The sequence below is a fragment of the Nomascus leucogenys genome, chromosome 15, assembly GCF_006542625.1.
Source record: "Nomascus leucogenys isolate Asia chromosome 15, Asia_NLE_v1, whole genome shotgun sequence".
Lineage (NCBI taxonomy): Eukaryota > Metazoa > Chordata > Mammalia > Primates > Hylobatidae > Nomascus > Nomascus leucogenys.
Window position 1 is genome coordinate 96,119,637 of NC_044395.1, and position 9,700 is coordinate 96,129,336.

The window sequence follows — 9,700 nt, forward strand, 5'->3', positions numbered from 1 at the left end:
AAGGCCTTTCTGTTCTCCAAGGGCTCTCCTTAGGCCTTACCAGATCCTCTCCCTCAGGCCTCACATCAGTCCTATTGTCAAGTCAGGGAAACTCAGGACTAGAAAGATTAGTCAGAATTTGAGTCTTTATCTCTGAGCTGCCCTGACTTTTTTTTTTTTTTTTTTTTTCCCGCTGAGACGGAGTCTCCCTCTATTGCCCAGGCTGGAGTGCGGTGGTGCAATCTCGGCTCACTGCAACCTCTGCCTCCTGGGTTCAAGTGATTCTCCTGCCTCAGCTTGCCGAGTAGCTGGGACTACAGGTGCATGCCACCACACCTGGCTAGTTTTTTTTTTTTTTGTATTTTTAGTAGAAACGGGGTTTCACCATATTGGCCAGGCTGGTCTCGAACTCCTAACCTCGTGATTTGCCCATCTCGGCCTCCCAAAGTGCTGGGATTACAAGTGTGAGCCACCGCACCCCCAGCTGCCCTGACTCTTAAATACTATGAAGGCCGGGCACCGTGGCTCACACCTGTAATCCCAACACTTTGGGAGGCCAAGGTAAGTGGATCATCTGAGGTCAGGAGTTCAAGACCAGCCTGGCCAACATGGTAAAACCCTATCTCTCTTAAAAATATAAAAATTATCTGGGCATGGTGGTGGGCGCCTATAATCCCAGCTACTCAGGAGGCTAAGGCAGGAGAATATCTTGAACCCAGGAGGCAGAGGTTGCAGTGAGCCAAGATCACGCCACTTGCACTCTAGCCTGGGCAACAGGGCAAGACTTCATCTCAAAAACAAAACAAAACAAAACAAAACAAAACAAAACAAACAAACAAAAAAACTATGAAGTCCCAAGTCTTCCAGAAACTCCCGTCTCATCAGAAAGGCCCCAAACAAGGAAGCAATGAAATGAAGGGGTTGAGGGCACAGCCAGGAGAGCAGATTCCCTGGGTTCCTGGGTCAGCCAGTGGGAGGCAGTAACAGAAGTAGAGGCCGGAGTGTGAGGGTGGTGCAGCCAGGGTATTCATCCCCTTGTCCCCTCTGTCTCCTGCCTTGGTAGTAGCTCATTCTGCTGTAGCAGCAGTCAGGATGCTTTTTCTGTCAAGGGCCAGATGGTAAATATTTTAGGCTTTGCGGACCATATGGTCTCTGTTGCCACTACTCCATCCTAACTATCCCACTCACTGGGGCTTTGGGGAAATTATTTCACCCGCCCACCATGCCTCTACTTCCTCAATTATAAAACGGGAATCGAAAGAATTCCTACTTCGAGGGTTGTGGAAAGTATTACATGAAATAACATCTGTAAAATGCTTGTCACAAAATAAGCATTAAGAGCTGCCACTGCTGTTGTACAGCAGGCCTTCCGCTTCATCAGGTTGCACATCCACCAATCAGAGATGGAAGATACACAAAGCACTAAACAACAACAATACAACAATAAAAATAGTCCACATAAAAAACAATATAGTATAACAACTATGTAGCGTTTACATCGTATGAGGTATCATAAATAATCTAGAGATGATTGAATGTATACAAAAGATGTGCACAGGTCATATGCAAATACTACACCATTTTATATAAGGGACTTGAGAATTCTTGGATTTTGATATCTAAGGGGAGTCCTGGGACCAATCCCTTGTGAATACTGAGGGACAACTGTATTTACCTCTCCCCTTGCAAGTCAGCAGGTGATTAAGGACTGGCGGGTCACCTGTCCTGCCCTCACTCCTGATCCCAGATGTAAAGACCTCTCTCTCTGGCCTCTCTATCAGGTGATGCCCAACCGCAGATTGACTGAGCTCAGACAGAAGGAGCCCCTTGGAGGTGAAGTCAGGCCCTTGCACAAACATTACCTTATCTTGCTGAATTTCTCACAGCAATTCTGTCCATTTGATAGAAAGGAAGACTGAGGGGGTGGAGGATAAGAATTGCTCAGTTTATAACACCATCCTGTTCTGATGCACCATTTCCTCACAGATGGGGAGGTGTTCAGCTGAAAAAGCGGCAGACCAAGCGAATGGTCTAGAGGTGAGAGAAAAGGTGTCCGCTTCTCCTTTTTCATTCCTTCCCCAGACAGCCTTCAAACTGTCCCTAAGGTGCCACAGGATCATGCTTCTCTCCCATGTTCCTTCCCAGCAGCGTCTATGCAGACCTCCCCCTGACTCCATCAGAATCCACCAAGACCTACCCTCCTGTGTTCCAGGCTCTCTGGGCCTCCTAATCTCACAAATACATTTGAATAATAATAAAAACTGATTTGACAATGGGATGAACTCCCAGACAGCATATACATTTTGGCAAAGTTTTAATTCCTTTGAGGGTGGACTAGTCATAGTGGTGTTGTCAGGTACCACGGCAGACCCTTTGAAGATATTTTCATTTGGTTGGGAAAGGAGATATGGAAGCTTTGTTCCATCTGGCAGATGAAAAATTGAAGCTCAAAGCATGTATATATCTAGTAATGCCCTACTTAGATCATGCTGGGATATCTGCCATGGAAATCAGAAATATAAATGCTATCACATAGATCAAGAATTTAGCACAGTAAATATTAGTTATCTGACCTTCTCCCTTTCTAATCCTCTAACCTTAGGCTGGAGGAGATATTTAGGTAAAGCATTTAGGTATAGTAAGGAAGGACAATGGAAGCCGGATATTAAGAAGGAAGAGTTCCAATTGGATATAGAGAAGGAGAAAGTGAAAAGGGGTTATTTACAGAGATATATTGCACATTCATCCCATCACAATTTAAAATTTGCCAAACCTAACCCATTTTCCATAAATCCATTTACTGACATCTAGAAACCCCACTGAGAAATCTATTTCTGGTCTCCTTTTGAAGAGTTATTTAATTCCCAGGGAGCCTGGCCCAGTGGCAAGATATTTCCAAGAAAAGGGAGTGGAATCTAATTCTCTATTTGGTTTAATTTTGTTCTGGAACACTTACGAAGGCTCAAATCCAAGGGGAGAAAAAATACACTCCTACTTCAGGCTGCACAGCAAGGACATAAAGAGAAAGCAAAAAATTCCCTGTAAAAAGAGGTAGGCACAACCTGACTCATATTTGCACCACTTTACAAACATAATTTGCCTAAATTTGGAGGGAAACAGGACTTCCAAGACCAAGGGCAGGTGGAGAAGATGGAACAAAACGAATGTTTCCGTCTTGTAAATGTTTGAGAGGGAGTGTACTTTAACAGTGGAAGAGGAATGGATGGATGGAGGGATGGAGGTAGGGATGGATGGATGGATGGATGGATGGATGGATGGATGGGTAGGTGGATGAATGGATACGAGGGTGGAAAGATTAGTGGGGTGGATGTATGGCTGTGTGCGTGTATGGGTAGATCGATAGGATGGATGGAGGATGGAGGGATGGATGGATGGATGGATGGATGGATATATGAGTAGAAAGATTAGTGGGGTGGATGTATGGCTGTGTGTATGGGTAGATAGGATGGATGGATGGACGGATGGATGGATAGATGGATGGGTGGGTGGGTGGGTGGGTGAGTGGATGAACTGTTATGTGGGTGGAAAGATTAGTGGGGTGGATGTATGGCTATGTGTGTGTATGGGTAGATAGATAGGATGGATAGATGTGTATATAAGTGGGTGGGTGGGTGGATGGATGGATGGAAAGTGGGTAGATGGATGGATGGATGAATGGATAGATAGGTGAGTGGATAGATTAGTTGGTGGATGTATATGTGTGTGGATGGGTGGATGGAAGGAGTGTGCATGGATGAATGGACAAATGGATGGATGTGTATATGGGTAGGTGAATGGATGGCTCGATGGGTGGGTAGGTGATTAATGGGAAGGTAGGAGAACTAGGTGGCTAGCTAAATCCTGCTTATGCTTGAATTTTGTTTGGCCTTCATGATGTTTTGAAAACATTTGAATTAGTTGCTTTCATTTAAAGCAGAGAAAATTTTACCTAAAACCTTGATTTCTGGCTTCTCTTGAAAAATCAAGGGAGCTGGCAAAACTGAGACCACATTTCTTCCTGGCAACAATTAACTAGAGCTGAGTAATGACTGTCCCTTTAAACAGGGCACACATGCTTCAGTCCCCCAGAGTCCCTGCAGATGCACATTGGCTCTAACACATGTCAACTTCACTCTGTCAAAGTATCTGCCTGCCCAAGAGGCATTCATAAATGTAATAAAGGACCTAGTAAACATAGGCCCCATCCTAGTCCATTCAGGTTGTCATAACAAAATACCTTACACTAGGTCATTTATGAATAACAGAAATGTATTGCTTACGGTTCTGGAGGCTGGGAAGTCCATGAACCAGGCACTAGCAGATCTGGTGTCTGGTGAAGGCTCATAGATACTTCATAGATGATGCCTCTTGCTGCATCCTCACCTGGTAGAAGGGACCTGGGAACTCCATTCAACTTCTTTAGTAAGGTCACTAATCTTATTCATGAAGGCTCTGTCTTCATGACTTAATCATCTCTTAAAGCCTCCGTCTCTTAATATTGTCATTGGTGATTAAGCTTCAACATATAAATTCTAGGGGAACATATTCAGACTATAGCAGACCTTTCAGTAAGCAGACACATAGCAAGTGGATTATTCTCCATGTCCGTTTTTACTACTTCCACTGTCACAGTCCAAGCCTTACAGGATGGAGATAGAGGTTCCACGGGTTACACAAGACCTTGGTTCTTTCCCCTCCGTATACCTCCAGTATGGAGATCTAACCTCTTAGCAAAACGCTTAAAGCCCTTCCAGATCCAAGTTCCCACATGCCTGCTAAACTCTACATTCTATACCACTGTAAACTCAAATATCTAAACTGGCTTTCCTATTAGGCAGAACATGAACCAGCAGTTCTTTGCCTTTGTTTGTGTTATTTCTTCTTCCAGAAATGGGTCCCCTCACCGCTTTTGATCTGTCTGGTTAACCCTTCATCTTTCAGCCTTAGCTCAAGTATCACCTCCTTGTTGAAGTCTTCTCTGACCACTCTCTCCAGACAGAATGAAATACTCCCTTCTCTCTGTCCCCACAACTTGGACAATTATATGAACACAGACCCCTGTGACTGTCTCTCCCAGGAATCACAGCACCTTAACTGATCCCTGGGGCTCAGTACCGTTCCTGGTTGGTTTTCAGACACACTTGTTGTTGCATGAGTAATTAGATATTCTGTACCCATCTAGCCATTGAGATATCAAGGAAATGCTTTACTGCTATGGTCAGGTTGTGCACCACACCACTGAAAGAAGCACCGTAGACATAGATCAAAATAGGAATGGAGCCCCCAGATTGAACAGTACACAGCAGGATAGGTGGAGGACCTGCCCAGGGCCCATCCTGGCCTTGGATGATGTGGTCCTTCCTCATAATCATATCCAGTTACAGTTGACTTCTACTGAGTGTCACCCAGTCCAGAGGCCCTCACTGAGTGAAAGGGACATCCGTTACTCTACAATTGATCTATTCAGTACAGAGCCTCATCTTCTTCCCCATAATCTTTCTCTCCCTCTGTCTTTTGGTTCTAGGCCTTAGTTCCTGACAGCCCCTATGAGGGTATCTATAAGTTCTTTTCAACTCTGATTCCGGGGTGGAGCTTACCAAACTATTTTCCATGCCACATGTCCCTCCTGCCTTCCTTCTTACCCACTCCTGAAGCTGAAAGTCATGCCCCTCCCATCCTCGGCTCATTCCTTCTTTCTAGGAGTTGGGCCAACAGTTGGTGATCTGCACTAATCAGGTTGTCCAGGTTAAAGGACCTCCTCTTCACTACTTTTTGCAAAAGATCCTGTGGTTTTTGTTTTGTTTTGTTTTGTTTTCCCTGGAGCCTGTATTCTTTGAAATATTTCCTCATACTCTACCCCCAAGCTAGGTAAGACTATCCTGGCAGCCAATCTGTTATTGACCTAGAGTCCTCTGGGTCACCTGACCTTTCCCGGCTGTCTTCAGATGAGGACAGTGATTGTTCTGCACTCATTCATCTCCATCCCACCCCACCTCCGTTTCTTGAATTGTCGTATGATCTATAGCCTATGAATATACTCAAGGGTACCAGGGAAGTGGGCCTAACCTACCTTCCACAGGTTCCCCATGCTGCCCTGAGTGAAGCCCTTGTGAATCAGAGGGGCAGGGGGCTTGGAGCTTAGAAAAGGATTAGACAACATGAGGAAGTCCAGTTTTCCAGTGGAGATGGGCTGCTTTGTAAGTGCTGATACTTATAAGTTTGCAACTCTCTGTAGAGTTTGCCATTGTTTCCAACGTGGGGAGGATCTGTGTCTGTACTTCCTTTCCCATCATGCCTAGAACAGGGTGGATTACTAAATGTCGACGGCTGATGTGTAGGTCTAATATGGCCATCACTGCTCTTAACCTCTCCCTCTGGTAGTGGTAACTACTGCAATGAGTTACTCCTCCATTTCATTTGATTCATGGGGGCTGCCTGCCTGGCCACTGGTCTTGGCATGTGACCTGAGCCAGATAATCAAATAACCCATCCCCATGGCCATAGTAACTTGCCAAGAGAAGGGTGGCATGTGACCCACACAGACCAATTAGGGGTTTTCCCTGGGATTTTATATATGGGCTCCAGGAAAGAGAAACTCTTTTCTTCCACTGGAGTTTCCAACTAGAGTGATGTAAGCCTACAGCTTACATAGTTTGGGACCAGGCCTCCCTCCCACTCTTCCTCTCTTTTGCCTCTGGAATGTATGAAGTCATACACTGAGAGAAGCTGACTTGGAGGTGGGAAGAGAAAAAGATGGCAAAAAAGAATTGGGGAGAAAAGGAGAGAAAGAACAGTGGAGGGAAGAGACAGGCCCTCCGGGATCCAGCGCATTTTTTAATTTTTTTGAGACAGGGTCTCTGTCACCCAGACTGAAGTGCCATGGGGCAATCTCAGCTCACTGCAGCCTCAACCTCCAAGGCTCAAGCGATCCTCCTACCTCAACCTCCTGAATAGCTGGGACTACAGGTTTGTGCCACTGTGCCTGGCTATTTTATCTTATTTTGTTATATTTTATTTATTTATTTTGACTTCTGAACTTTTTTTTTCTTTTTGAGACAGAGTCTTGCTCTATCACCCAGGCTGGAGTGCAATGGCATGATCTCGGCTCACTGCAACCTCTGCCTCCCAGGTTCAAGCGATTCTTCCACCCCAGCCTCCCAAGTAGCTAGGATTACAGGCACCTGCCATCATGCCCAGTTAATTTTTGTATTTTCGTAGAGACGGGGTTTCACCATGTTGGCCAGGCTGCTGACCTCAGGCGATCTGCCCGCCTCGGCCTCCCAAAGTGCTGGGATTACAGGTGTGAGCCATCACGCCCAGCCTGACCTCTGAACTTTTTATTGGCCTTCTGCTCCCCAGAGAGTACTCTGCTTCTCCTGGCTTAATGTCTCAGAACTTTGGTGTCATTAGTCTCAGACACCACTTTGCCATCCACTGTCTGGCAGGTGGTGGTCTTTTGGATGGTTTGCGTGGAGTTGCTGATGTCCAGGGCATCACCAAGATTAAAGTCCTCGCCGTCTTCCAGCAGGCGGTGGTAGGTGGCGATCTCAACCTCCAGCCTGACCTTGATGTTCAACAGGGCCTCGTACTCCTGGGCCTGGCGCTGTCCCTCTGCCCGGGTCTGTGCCAGCTCTGACTCCAGGTGCAGCAGGATCCCGTTGAGCTGCTCCATCTGCAGGGCATAGTGGGCCTCCACCTCCTTCAGGCTGTTCTCCAAGCTGGCCTTCAGATTTCTCATAGAATCCAGGTCAGTCTCCAAGGACTGGACTGTACGTCTCAGCTCCGTGAGTATCATCTCAGCAGCTCCAACCTCGGTGGACTATGTGGTGACCACTGTGGTGCTCTCCTCAATCTGCTGAGACCAGTACTTGTCTAGCTCCTCTAGGTTCTTCTGAGCCAGCTCGTCATATTGGGCCAGAATGTCTGCCATGATCTTGGCAAGGTCCTGAGATTTGGGGGCATCTACCTCCACAGTCAACCCAGAGCTGGCAATCTGGGCTTGCAGCCCTTTTACTTCCTCTTCATGTTTCTTCTTCATGAAAAGCAGTTCCTCCTTGAGAGCCTCAATCTCTGTCTCCAGCTGCAGCCGAGTGACATTGGTGACATCAGTGACCTTGTGGAGTTTATGGATGTCACTCTCCACAGACTGGTGCATGGCCAGCTCTGTCTCATACTTGACTCTAAAGTCATCAGCAGCAAGACGGGCGTTGTCGATCTGCAGAATGATGTGGGCATTGTCCACAGTATTTGTGAAGATCTGAACCCTTAGGTCCTCGATGGTCTTGAGGTAATGGCTCCAGTCTCTGACGTGGGGTCCCTTCTTCTGCAGGTGCTCCCAGATTTTGCTCTCCAGTTTCCGGTTCTCAGTCTCCAGGCTCCTTACTCTGTCCAGGTAGGAGGCCAGGTGGTTGTTCAGGCTTTGCATGGTCTCCTTCTCATTCTGGATACTTCCCACTCCTTCCAGACCCCCAGCCATCCCCGCAGCTGGGCCCCCGGACCCCATGCCACCCCGGAAGCTGATGGAGCGGGACACAGAGATACGGGAACCAGAGCCCCCAGCGCCACACAGAGTGCCTCCATAGATGCTGGCCGCACTGCTGACAGGCCAGGCGCTGTAGCTGGGTACCTAGACAGAGCCCAGGGACCGGCAGCTGGTGGAGAAGGTGGAGCGAGTATGAAGTTCATGCCATCCAGCAGAGGGAAAGGAAAGGACTCAGACTTTGCCCTTATTCTATTTTTTGTAGAGACAGGTTCTCCCTATGTTGTCCAGGCTGGTCTTGAATTCCTGGGCTCAAGCCATCCTCCTGCCTTGGCCTCCTGAAGTGCTGAGATTGCAGGTGTGAGTTGTCAAACCCATCCCTAGTACATTCTTGTGACCAGTTACCTGTTTACCTCTTATCAGCCTTCAGCTACTCTGTCTCTGCCTCTCTTTGTGACTTTAGCTTTACCTCCTGCCACCAAGCACCTAAGTCCCCAGATTTGGGGGTTTGTGAAGGAATCTGAATGGCTCAGATAGTCACCCTTATCCCAGTTAGACCCAACTTGTGCCCAGCACCACTTCATGTGTTGATAATCAATGTATGGATTGGCTGTCATTAGGTAAGAGATCAACTGCCTATGACCAGGGAGATGGGAGTCAAAAGGCACCATCGGTCAGCATAGGAGAACTACCCCCAGAATGGAAGCTGAGGCATAGCAGGCAACTGGCATTGTGCCCACCCAGGTCCACCAGCCATCCAGAATTGGATTCTTTAATATTTAATATTTATTAATAGGTAGAAAATACTGAGTTGACTGTTTGTAACTAACTCACACAGAATCCCAAAAATTAAATAAAAGGGAATGAGACATGGGAGGCAAAAAGCAATTTCCTCAAAAAATTCAATTTGTTTTGTTCTCTGTGTCTGATTTCCTTTGGGTTGGCCCTGCTTTCCTTAAGATCTCCAGAACTCCAGACTCGGCTTGCGTCTGGAACAAAGGCAAAACAGGGCCCAGGCCCAAGCCCTGCCAACAACAGAGAGGCTGGCTCAACAGTGAGGTCTCCCCAGGATACATGAACCACCGCCTCAGTGTGAAAGACGATCAGCTGTGAGCTTAATTCCTCATAAAATATCACTTAGGCCAGAGCAGGTTAGCTAAATATGTGGTCCTAAGAATTAAACAGTTTCCCTTTTAGCTCCAACAAAGAGGGGAAAGGCAGGGCTGCAGGGGTATAATTTTG

The 9,700-nt window shown here is 46.9% G+C and overlaps 1 pseudogene; it reads right to left on the minus strand.

The window, feature by feature from the left end:
- Positions 1-7,360: 7,360 nt before the first annotated feature.
- Positions 7,361-8,647, minus strand: LOC100597367 (annotated as a pseudogene).
- Between the last annotated feature and the right edge of the window lie 1,053 nt (positions 8,648-9,700).